Genomic DNA, 12882 nt, shown 5'->3' with positions numbered 1-12882 from the left:
ATCTCTGAGTAATTTCTTTACCACAGGACAATTCCAAGTTTCATTCTTATTACCCAAAGAGCAACCTAGGGAAGCAATGCCCATGGAGGTGGTTCCCTGGATTTTGGAAACTGTTATTGCATATATATATATATATATATATATATATATATATATATATATATGTGTGTGTGTGTGTGTGTGTGTGTGTATATGTATATGTATATATGAAATATTGTTTTATACTAGTGAATATATCTGAAACTATAATAACAGATAAATAAGTGAACACCTATGTGCACACACACTCAATCACTTTCAAATATAAGAATTTCTTTTCTATGCTGCTATTCACCTACAGAGAGAGTACATGAGTTGCCATTGAATTGTCCTGGAAGTTCTTTATCTGGCTACTCTAGCTTCACATCCTTTGTTCTGTAAGTAGCCAGATGATATGTGTTCAACATACTTATTACAGGCTTAAGTATCCACCCTGACACACAGAGAAACTTGGATTTCAGAAATGCCACAAATAAGTGGGAGGTACACAGTACTTTTCAAAATTGAATAGATTATATATTTATTAGAAAGCTCGTAAGAAAAAATATTCAATGTAGGATGAAACACTTCTGAAACTATAGTTTAAATTAAGTATAACCGGGTGGAGGTAGCTCATGCCTGTAACATTTGCTAATCTGGAGGCTGGAATATGAGGATCACAGTTCAAAGCCAGGTTGAGAAAAGTCCCCGCGGGACACTTATCACCAATTAATCATTGAAAACTAAAATTGATTCTGTGCCTCGAAGTTGTAGAGAGCTAACCTTGAGCAAAAGTCATCAGAAGCAGTGCCCAGGCTCTGAGTTCAAATTCTGTAATAGATAAGAAATAAAATAAAAAATAAATTACATATATTTTTTTTACCAACTCTGTAAAAGGAAAATAGGATATGATACATGGCAACATAAGACTTCAAGTTACAAAGTTCCAGGGCATTTCCTCACTATTGATAACTAGGAGTAATCCATATAAAAAAAAAAAGATTAACGATTTATACCAAATTTCAAAATATGTTATACAAAGTAAATGCTATAAACATGCTTTCCGCAGTCTAGTAACATCATATTGTGTAAAGAATCTGATTAACTGATTCATGAAAACCAATACTATGCAGTTAAAAAATCCTATATCTCAGGTGTCAACTTAGCACAATACTTTGAAGCTATGATGTCTGTTTTGTATATTATCCACCCCTATCCATCCCACAATGGCAGAAAGCTCTTCCTGAGAAAGTCCAGAGACCTATCTACTGTGAGTGCCCAATGTAGACCTGTTCCCATTCTCTATTATTTGGACATGTGATGGACTGAATATCTGATAACTTGGAAAAGGCACAATTTGGGACTGGCTTCCAGTAATGATATTTTAGTTCTCTGAAAAAAAGGAAATTGAAGACAGAGGGAAAATTTACCAGATCCCTGAAAGATTTCTATCATTGTGCTAAAACTGTACCCTCCTACTGACACTTGAACAAATGTCAGTAATTGTCACACCAACCACATGTCCAAAAAATAACTTTCCAAATATTGACCGGTTTTTACTTTGGTAAATCAAGACACAATATTGTGGCCGTGTTTTACTTAAACTATTAGCTATGTTTGGCCCAGGGATAATTGACCTTACAAATTTCTTAAATTTTAGGTCATCACATACTCACTTCGTAGCCCTTAAACATTAAAAATACCTATCCATATAAGTCTGCATTACATATTTATTACTGTTTTTCTTCATTTGTCATGTTTTACATATTTGGCTATCCCAGGGCTTAGTTCTGTAATGTTCATTCTCATGGTTGTTATCACTGAATACATGTAATTATTTCTGTTTTTTCTCTCCAACTCTGTTTTTTTCTTTAATTCAAGTCCTTAATAGCATCCTGTTTACTATTCTCTCCCCTTCTTTGTAGAAAGGTTCTCACTATGAAGTGTCAAGTGGTCTGGACATTTCAAGCCTTGTCTCAGTGACAGAAATGATGGGATTAGGGACATGTTCTCTCATGACTGGCTTTTAGGAAGCTCACAATAAAGCAATACCAATATACATAAATAAACTTTTGTGAATGATGTGTATTCACTTCCTCAACTGCCAAAATTAAATTCATATATCAAAACATCAAATTACTTACATTATAATATATGCGGTTCAACTGGCATCACTAACACCTCCATAAATCAAATGCAAACTAAAAGCTCTACTTCAAAAACCAACTTCAAAGGCAGTGTTGGAAATACAAGAAGATAAACAACAAATCTAAAGTAGTGAGATCTTTAACCCAGGCAATGAGCAATGATAGCTGAAATTTTAACCAGGCTTGAAAAGTTCGGTTGACCACTAACTATGTGATTAGCGTTGCAGGGTTGACCTTGGGATCAAGATTGGAGGTAAAATTCAAAGGCAGCTAAGGTTGCCGCAGTATTGTAGCTCGATACAGTGTGACCCTCCCTGATAATGGTAAAGCATAGAGTAGAAGCTAAGTCAGTAAAATGTATAGGAAGGATTCTCCACTGAGAATAATAGCAGGGGGTGATCATCACTCTTGCTTTGAAAATGTTCAGCCCATCATTCTACTTTAAGCTCTAGCATAATTCTGATATAAAGACAATTATGACACAACAATGTGCCATTAGTGCTGAGCAGTGTGGGTGTATATTACACTAACATATGTAAAATCCTTAGAGGTATGGAATGGCCTGACCCTCACACTTCGTTCTATGTTGTTGAGTTTCATGGAGAAATGTTCATAATTAGGGAATTCACACTCATCTAAATCTGATTCAGTCAACTGAGATAAGACATTAGGGTCATTACTCCAGTGACGTGGTTTTGTAACCTATGAAAAAATTAACATTATTTCACAATGTATATATTTTTCTGAAAATTTATGCAATATCAAGTACAAAATATACAAAAAGACAATTATCCATCTCTTTATATTATTAAAAAATAAAGATACTTCTGAATTGTACTTTCTTGCTAGAAAATCACAGGATGACTGCTGATGTTTGCTATCTTTCGAGGTGCTCCTATACACTTCTGAATCTTGTTCAAGGAGGTGTTTTTCCATAGTTTGTTTTGAGGTGATCAGAATATCAATACTGTAACTAACAATAACCATGGAACAGCAAAGATGATGGGATACCTGGCCAAAAATCTCAGAAATCACAGGAAGTGATAGGAAAGAAGACACCAGAGGACCCACAGCCTCATTGCCAGCTTCTGGATCCCAAAATCCTGCTTAACATGCTTTATATTCAGTCTACTACAGGGGTGGGAGGTTGTCAGTGCGTACAGGTATGTCCACAAACTAAGGCATCAATCTAGCTTGTGGTTACAACTATTAACTTGAGGTATTGTTTGTATACATAATGATAAATCCCTTTTTGTTAGAGAGCCGAAGGGAGCAATAGTCATTACAACCATAGCACAGACATCCATCTTGTCTCCAAAGTCTTAATCTTTTAGTGTCCAACAGCTCTAACTTAAATACTCTTGAGGTAATAACTCATACCCTTGTCTTCCCTTGACTGTTTGACCTTCCCAGAGCACCGTTCTCAGCTTTTTGATTGCTGTTTGAGATGGCTTCCCAATCTATCCTTTCCAGGTCTAACAGTTTGACTGTAGATTCCATCACAAGTACTGTTACAGTCAATAGTCAGGAACCTGAAACATGAGAATTAGGAGTTGAAGAAAGCCTGGTCTAAACTGCAGAATCTTGTCTCCAAAGAAAAGAAATTCTATAAATATTAATCTACTATGAAACATACAATACATTAAATTTATATAATGGAACAAATAGATCATTGTTAATGGAAATAAAATTTTGGCAGAAGTTTTAAACACATACATATGTATATATATTTAAACTTGGAGAAATAAAATTTCAAGTGGTATTATATGCAAGTTTCAGTCTACCTGCCACCTACCTATTTACTGACATGCTTATTTCTGATTAGTCTTCACAAAACACTGTTTTCTTACATAAGTACCAAAAAAATTGCAAAACAAAAAGTACAAAAAGTGCAGTATCAAAATACAAGTGTAGTTTAATCCCTACCAAAATAATTTGGAGAAAACATGCATTAAATTAATGGCATTGAGTATTTCTCAAGAAGGAGAGTCTAGAAGAATGTGTATATTTTGTAAATTGTGTGTGTGTTTGTGTGTGTGTGTGTGTGTGTGAATGTGTGTGAGTTTTCCATAAGTAAATAATAGAGTCAGAAGTAGACATATTATTCTTGCTTAGTCTTTTTGCTCAAAACTGACACTCTATTACTTGAGCCACATCTCCACTTCTGGATTTTTTTTTTTTTTTTTTTGCCGGTTGTGGACCTGAACTCTGGGCCTAGGCGCTGTCCCTCAGCTCTTCAGCTCAAGGAGAGCACTCGACCGCTTGAGCCCACAACACCACTTCCGGCTTTTTCTGTTTATGTGGTGCTGAGGAATCGAACCCAGGGCCTCATGCTTGCAAGGCAAGCACTCTACCACTGAGCCACCTTCCCAGCCCTGGATTTTGGTTTCTTAATGGGAGAAATATCTCACAATTTTCTGCATGGGCTGTTTTAAACCAGGATCCTCAGTTTTTGACCTCTAAAGTAGCTAGGTTTTAAAACATGAGCCACTGGTGGACAGCACTATGATAACTTTTTGCATGTTTGAATACATTTTAAAGTAAGACATATATGTTACTTGTGAGAATGATGAAATAGTAATTAATGTTTAACAGAATTTAAAGCATACATAACTGAGAATGGCAAGTAGTTGAGAATTGTATGGAATAAATCAAAATTACCTCTGATAGTTTTCATCCGGTGCACATTAATGATTGCATTGTTGGACCCTAAGGCCATCAGATAGCTGAGCTCCAGCTGGCTGCTATGCTCATTATGCCTGCTAGTGCTTTTCACAAAAATGTGATGTTGTTGGATGACAAGGTTCATTTTCAAGATCAGAACCTGAAATATTTCTAATGATCTAGAAGCGGCAACATACCAGGACAAGAAATGTGATTAACAGTGATTAACAGCAAAAACCATCCAATCCAAGGAAGACAGAATAACTTTCTATATCTGAAAAGAGTATCACAAAGAATCATGGACTGAATATGATGGTCAATGTCTGTAATCTCTGAATTTGGGAGGCTGATTTAGGAGTAGGCTTGGGACCAGTCTAAATTTTAGGCCAACAGAAGGACACATAGTAAAATGCTATCTTAAAACAACAACAACAAAAGACTCAATGACTGGGAATGTAGTAGAGTGCTAGGGTAGCATGCATGAAGCACTTGATTTGATTCCTCAGTATGACATAAATAGAAAAACTGGAAGTGGTGTTGTGGGTCAATTGGTAATGTGCTAGCCTTGAGCAAAAAATGCTCAGAGAGAGTGCCTAGGCCCTGATTTCAAGCACCAGGGCTAATGAATTCTTTATACTCAATAGAAAATTGTGCTGTTGTACATTCATAATAAACTTTGTTAGGAAAAAGTAAAATAAATTAATGAAATATTATCTGGAATTGGACAGGACATAGTGAGATCTGAAAATGATTGCTGCCGATGGTTCCTTGATACAATTTATGTTACAGATACACTTGCCATATTGTGAATTTTTAAGAATACAATCGTGGGTTTTTTTTCTTTTTCAAAATAATTGTACTGCCAGGTGCTAGTGGCTCACACCTGTAATCCTAGCTACTAAGGAGGCTGAGCTTGAAGGTCTCTTTTCAAAGCTAGCACTGGTGGGAAAGTCTGTGAGACCCTTATCCCCAACTTAAGGGTGAGAAAATGTGAACTGGCACTTTTGCAAGTCTTGAGCTGAAGAACTGAGGGACAATGCCCAGGCCTAGTGTTCAAGTCCCACAACCGACAAAAAAAATACTAGTAATAATAGTAATTATGTAATTACTATTAAGGTGTTATGTATAAGGGCTACCAATTCATAATTTTTTCCTTTGCTAAAATAAATACATATCCATATACATTACCAACAGTCAGGATTTGGCCATCTACTTTCCTGCTGATCTCTGGGTGTAGAGGCAATGTGTAATACAAAACAATACAAATCAGTTCTGACTATAAATAATTTTTCTCTACACATCTTAAAAATCAATGCTGACAACATGAAATAAAAAATCCCTAAGTTTAAAACATTCTTCTAAACAAGTTAGAGAAATCCTGGTAAGAATAATTTCAGAGAGCTTGAACTAAGGGCCTGGGGTCTGTCTCTGAGGTTTATTACTCAAGGCTAGTGCTGCCACTTTGAGCCACAGTGCCACTTCCAGTTTTCTTGTGGTTAATTGAACAGAAACGACTCACCAGCTTCCCTCTCCAAATTGGCTTTGAACTAGGATCTAGAGATCTCTGCCCTCTGTGTAGCTAGGAATATAGGCATGAGTTCCTGGCGCCTGGTTAGAATAATAGCTTACCTGAGACAGAGGCCAGTTAATATTAAATGTCAATCATGTTTAACTTTGTAAAATAAAGTTAACTGAAATGCCTTCCACTAGAAATAAGGAATCAAATGTATAGGTGGGTTACAAAGTTCTTACCAGAAGCTACATATTTTCCTTTTTTTTTCTTCCAAAATTGTGTGGTTTCCGAATCATACCTTATCTTTCCTTGCGATTTCTTTAGTTTATTTCATACATGCCCACAGCTTCTTCAACTATCATTTATTTATGTGAAGAGCTTTCAAATACCTATTTTCAGTACAAACTCCTTGTATGCATCTTTCATTCATATACTCAACTGTCATAAAAACTTGAGAAACAGTATTCATCTCTTTTCATTACTGGATATTATTAATGAGTAAGTAAAATTTAGGAAAATAAAGAATAACATCAATAAATATAACATGAATTTAATAGTACTGTTAAACATAAATATAACGTTGCTATTTTCTGAGCAATTTAATAAAAACCTCAAAGAAAGAAATAAACTTATTTGAGTGCAGATATTGTGGTTTAAACTCTGATATTGTGGTTAAACCTTACCTTCTCACTTAAGCTTTTTCCCTAACTGGTGGTGCTCTATACTTGAACCACAACTCCCTTCCAAATTTATGTGGGGGATTATATACAGATAAGAAGCTTGTGGAATAAAAATCATTTATGTCCCTATCTTGGGGTTCATTTCACTTAACAGCATCTTATATGATTATATGGTACCCTGTATTAGTTACTTCAAGTAAGGGAAACCATGGGACCTATGGATATTTTGGCCTGGCTTATTTCACTTACTATATTTTTTTCACATCTTTCCAATTCCTAACAAATGGGATGATGTCATTCTTTCTGATGCAGGAATACTATCATATATATATATATATATATATATATATATATGTATACATACATATGTATGTATATACATACAGATATATACATACACATATATATGTGTACGTATATATGTATATGCATATATATACAAGAAAGTGTGGCACATATATATGTATATATACACACATAGGTATATATGTATATATTCCATACATATGTATATAAGTATATATCCATTCATCCACTGAGGTGCGTCTGAGTCCATTTGATATCTTAGCTATTGTAAATAATTCTGCAATATACATAGTTGTGCTGGTAGCTTAGTATGTTCTAATTTTTGATCATTTGGTAAATGCCCCAAAGTGAGATTGCTGGGTGAGCTCTAAGTGGAGTCTTGGAAAAAATTATATTAACTGAAATAAGTCAGACCCAAAAAATCATAGGTCCTATGGTTTCCCTTATTTGCAATAAGTAGTATATATCTGCGACAAGAATAAAAGTTCAAAAAGTATGTACATATGACCAGATAAGATATTCTTAAGCAAATTGAACTACAAGATAGGGATTTATAATATAACATCTGATTTTTTTGTTTCATTGTATGTTCCTCCACCATGGTATAACCCCTGTTTTCTCTGTATTCGGTGTCAGTGCCCTGTATCTTGTATACACAATTCTCTAGCTTTGGGAGGGGAAGGGAAAAAACAAATTGTTTAAATAGGGATACAGGCTGATCCATTGTAGCAATGAGATACACAATGCACTATGTTGAAAAAGGAACTTTGCAATTTAGGCAGGGAAGAGGGGAAGGTGGGAGTGGAGGAGTAATTGTGCAGGTGGGAAGGAAGGAAGGGTAGGGGAAAACAAAGGAGGAGGTAGCAAGGCTTAATAGAAAATTACTCATTACCTTGCTCATGTAACTATAACCCCTCTATATTTTATTTTTAAATAAAAACCTCTTTGAAAAAAAGGTGTCATGTACACCTAGTATAGTTGCCTACATCTGTAAACCCAGCTGATCATGAAGCAGAAATGAGGCCAGGCCAGAGAAAAAACTGCCAAGTCATCCATCTCAACAAATGAGCTGGCCATAGTGGTTCACATCTGCAATCCTAGCTAATTGTGTGGGAGACATAAGAAGCAATCTAAGATCATTCAGTCAATCTAAGATCAGACCCTGGTAAAAAGTTCAAAACTTCAAGTCAATAAAATGAACTAGAAGTATGCCAAAAGTAATTGAGCTGCTTGTTGATATAAAAATAAAGTCCTATCTAGCAAGCAGAGAATATCTGAATAGAACCCTAGTAATACTCCTCTCTTCCACCAAAAAGCCTAAATAACTTTTTCTCATTTGAACATCTAATTTCAAGGCCACTGAAAGATTAGAGATGGTGATATTCTCTTTAAAATTATGTATTCAAAGGAGACAAAGTTATTTAGGCTTTGAAATAATTGACTAAGAATTAAAATGCATGTGATTTTTGTTAGCTCCATAATTCTCAAAAATATAAAATATATTCAAGTATTTAATATATACCCATATGTGTACAAATATCCATGTATGTATGTATATACATGAATGTGCATATATGTATATATACATACACGTGGTTCATCTCTTTTCTGTGTAGCAAATGGTACAAATGAAACTGTGCAATCACTGCTCAAAGGCATGAATAAACAAAGAGAATGAGCATAGAACTCATATTTAGGAATCTATGGCTAGCCGATAGCACTGACAATCTTTTACGTCAGTTTGCATGTGTCACTTACTGCAGTACAGGGACAGTATGACAACAATGGGATACCAGACAGAAGAAAGGAGAAATGAGAGATACAAATAGTACAATACTCTTTCTGATGGGTAAGTAGGATTTCCTCTGTGTGTGTGTGTGTGTGTGTGTGTGTGTGTGTGTGTGTATTACATTTTCTTGAATCATTTCTCTCTTGAGGGGTATCTGGGCTGATTCAGTAAGCATGGTTGTGCTGAAATATTTACTATATCCTGGTTTGTAATCTTTCAAGTAAATGCCTAGGAGTAGAGTTGCTGGATCATATGTAAGTGGCTAGTCAAAACAGAGGTGAAGGGGGAAAAGGTACAAGAATGACCAGGAGAAAATGGGGGAAGTGCACAGAGTAATCGAGTAAATATCCTACAAAATTAAGAGTGAAGGTAGAGGTGCATAGAGGAAGGATGTGAATGTTGAAAGGGTTGGCATTGATCAACGTATATTGTACGCAGAAACTGCCTTGTTTAATAATACCTTTGCTACTTAAAATAATAATTAAAAAATCATGTCCCTAAAATATTATGCAATTAGAAGCCAATCATAAGAATCTGCTCAGATTACCTCTAGGGTCTATAAATCTGTTTTGGTTAGTATAATTTTTAGAACAACATTAATGATACATATCATCTAAAGAAAATTTAATGATTTCCAGCTATTTAAGATAATCATTTTTGGAGATATAGCTCAAGTGGCAACTTGTTACCTAGTGAGCAATGCTTTCAGATATTGAATTCAATGTTGATCTTGAACAAAAGTAAAAACAATTAATAAAAGTCAGGCACTTTCCATGGCACTTGTAGCTCATTAGTTTAATCCTACCTTTAATAATAAGGCAGAGATTTGGGAATCTCAGTTCAATGTCAGCTTGGATAGGAAAATCTGTGAGACTCTCATCTCCAATTCACTTCCAAAGAAAGATGGAAATGGAATCATGGCTCAAGTGGTAGAATGCTAGCCTACAGCATAATGCTCAGGAATAGAACCCAAGCCTTGACTTCTAGCCTTAGAAAAGTGCATAAACATACACAAAGGAAGTAAGTCACTCAAGTTCTCAACCTTCCATTTCCATAATCCTAACTCTAATCCTGGTCAGAACCCCGAGAGTAACCTTGATGATAATAGTAACCCAATCCTAAAATAAATGGAAAATATATCCTAAGAGATATTCATGGTCTTTGAAATGCTTTATTTGCACTTTGCACCAAATCCTACAGATTCCCTAAACTGGACTCTGAAATCGTTCCCTAATATGAATATTAACCTCAAATCTTCAACTCATGAAAACTATCATAGTTTCCACTGATCTTAACTTTTACTGAACTCCTATATCTCTAAAAAGAAGTTGCAGGTTTACTTAAATGATACTCTACTTCCTAACCCTAACTATATATCTAAACCTTACTAGAAACCTAACTCTAAATTTAACCCTATTGAACCCTGAACAGGAAAATTAGGAAAACTCTGTAGTTTTTGTTAAATTTCACACTTATTTTACTTGAAAATGTTAGCAGAAAACTCTGTTTTACCTTAAAGCTTACCCTTCCCTAACCCTAAGTCTAACCTGAACTAGAACAGTAACCCTAACCATAGTACTAATAGCCTTTGGATTCTAAAAGCCATACAAATACATTAGATTTATTCATCCTAACTTTGATTCAACTAATCTCTCTAAAAATAGTTTGTAGTTTTACTCATTATCTTGCCATTTTTGTAACCCTAACCTTAACTGGAATATTGAGGCTAACCCTCACACTAACCATATCCTAATCTTAATATAATTAGCAGGTTCATATTTCACATTCATCCTAATTCTAACATGACTTGTTATTCAAAGATAGTTTCAGTTTTACACTAAACTTATCATTGCCCTAATGCTAACACTAACCACAGCTGCAACTGAAACCTAACTTTCACCCTAATGATAGTCCAATTCTAATGTTTAAGAAAAATAGTTTAGTTTTAATCAGTTTGCACCCTGGAAATGAGTTTCAGATTGCCTTGATTCCCACAAATTTTCTGACTCTTCCTCTGAAGTTATCTTGTTCCCTAACATGAACCATTATAAAATAACTTGCCCTCAAATTCTATTATCAGGAAAAATACTGTAGTATCCATTGATCCTACATTTTCCTGAACCCCTGTAGCCTAAAACATTTTCGGATTTACTTACCATCTAGTCCATTACTTAACGCTCTTAACCTAAACTGGATGGAAATGTCTCATTTATTCATTAAAAAATGATCACTAAGAAATAAATATAATGAAAATACTTTAGTTGCATCTCAATCTACTTAAAATAGATTGGTTGTTATTATCATCAAGGTTACTACAGTCTCAATTTGGTACCAAAATATTTGTGTTCAGGAATATCAATCATTTTTAGAAAATGACTATTCAAACAAAGCTTATATTATATTTGAAATTTAAAAAATGAAAAGGATACCCAGATTAATGACCTTACTGAGACATTCAGAGATTAGAAAAATGTAGAAATATCCTCATTTATGTTGGTCAAACATGGAAGAGAGGATAGGGCAAGCCCAAAGCCACATACCAATGGCAGAGATACTTAACAAAGTCCCATGAAGTTGAAATCAGTCTTAAAAGGGAGATTTTGGCATAAAGGAAGTAGGGCATAAGAATGGAGATAGAAATGGTGGACTAATACAGTCATATAACTCAATATAAATAAGTGAGAATATAAGTAGGAGACTGGAAGGGATATGTGGGGTTCGGGTAAAGGAAAAAAGAAAAATGGAAAGGTTGACAATTATCCAGATGCATTGTACATTGAAATGCACATATTCTCTATTCAACACTGACATGATGAAGCAAAACCCCTTTGGACAATTATCTAAAAATTAATTTTTTTTGAAATTTTAATGTTAATGGACCAGATGCATAAAACTTTAGAGATAAATAAGAGGATAGCATTCACATATTGTTGAGGCTTGTGCTCCTTTCAATATACAAAAATTAGTGTGACAAGTCTACTCCGAATGTAAATTGTGTTTTGCCAATTCTTCTTGCCAGTTGCTTAAAATATAGAGAACCAATTTCCAATATCCCTACACTTCCAATAAAAAAAATCTTATAGACCTTTGGGTTTTTCACTTGTTTCTAAATATCTTAATGTAATGTATTGGAACTAATTTCATTCCACATTTAAATTTAACTTTTAGATCACTAAATTCTTTTAAAATCATTTCACTCCATCACAGGTATGGACAGATAACTGATGTGGGCAGAATTAGAACTATTCAGAAGGTTGTAAATAGATGCTTACCTAGTTTTCTCTCTTCTGGAGCATAGAATATAGATTGTCTTAATTGGAAAAAGTTTGCCTTCCCAGGTTTTCTGCATATGAACATTACATCAACATTTGGTTATTAGAGGATTATTCAAGATTAGCTAAATGTTGATTGATAATGACTGAGCTTGACAGAAAGGTGAGAGAAAACAATCTACACTTCAATGAGGTTCTGACTTGTGTTTCACAAAGGGTTATGAAAGCTCTCCATTAGAAATCTAGCAGCTGTGCTTCTAAAAAGTCCTTGCGTGGTTAGACTTTCTGATGTCTCAATTCAAGTACTTCTCCTTGGAGTTCCATACTATTCAAGATGCTGTATTAGATCCTTTGAGCAGACAGCCCTTGGTGATGAAATTTGAGCTTTTCAAAATTGCTCTCCCAATTCCATCCACAAAATGCAGACAAAAAGACAAAAAAAATTGAAAAAAATTGTATCTGTTGATAGTGCATATACTTTTATTTTCCATTA

General features: G+C 34.6%; 1 long non-coding RNA gene across 2 annotated transcripts in view; it reads right to left on the bottom strand.

The window, feature by feature from the left end:
* Positions 1 to 576: 576 nt before the first annotated feature.
* The window catches only part of LOC138828793 (uncharacterized), a 40775-nt gene continuing 28469 nt past the window's right edge, over positions 577 to 12882 (bottom strand). Inside the window, exons 1-3 of one of the 2 annotated variants that reach the window (XR_011372362.1) lie at positions 12390 to 12462; positions 3546 to 3697; positions 577 to 849 (exon numbers count right to left, since the gene is read on the bottom strand). This is a non-coding gene — a long non-coding RNA (uncharacterized lncRNA). Of the gene's footprint in view, positions 850 to 3545; positions 3698 to 12389; positions 12463 to 12882 lie in introns of those variants that run through there. The other variant, XR_011372361.1, reaches the window with a different exon arrangement.

The sequence above is a fragment of the Dipodomys merriami genome, unplaced genomic scaffold (genome assembly GCF_024711535.1).
Source record: "Dipodomys merriami isolate MVZ:Mamm:240054 unplaced genomic scaffold, mDipMer1.0.p SCAF_164, whole genome shotgun sequence".
NCBI classification, from domain to species: Eukaryota; Metazoa; Chordata; class Mammalia; order Rodentia; family Heteromyidae; genus Dipodomys; species Dipodomys merriami.
Note: the sequence above shows the minus strand (reverse complement) of the source record. Positions and strands in the feature narration are given on the sequence as shown.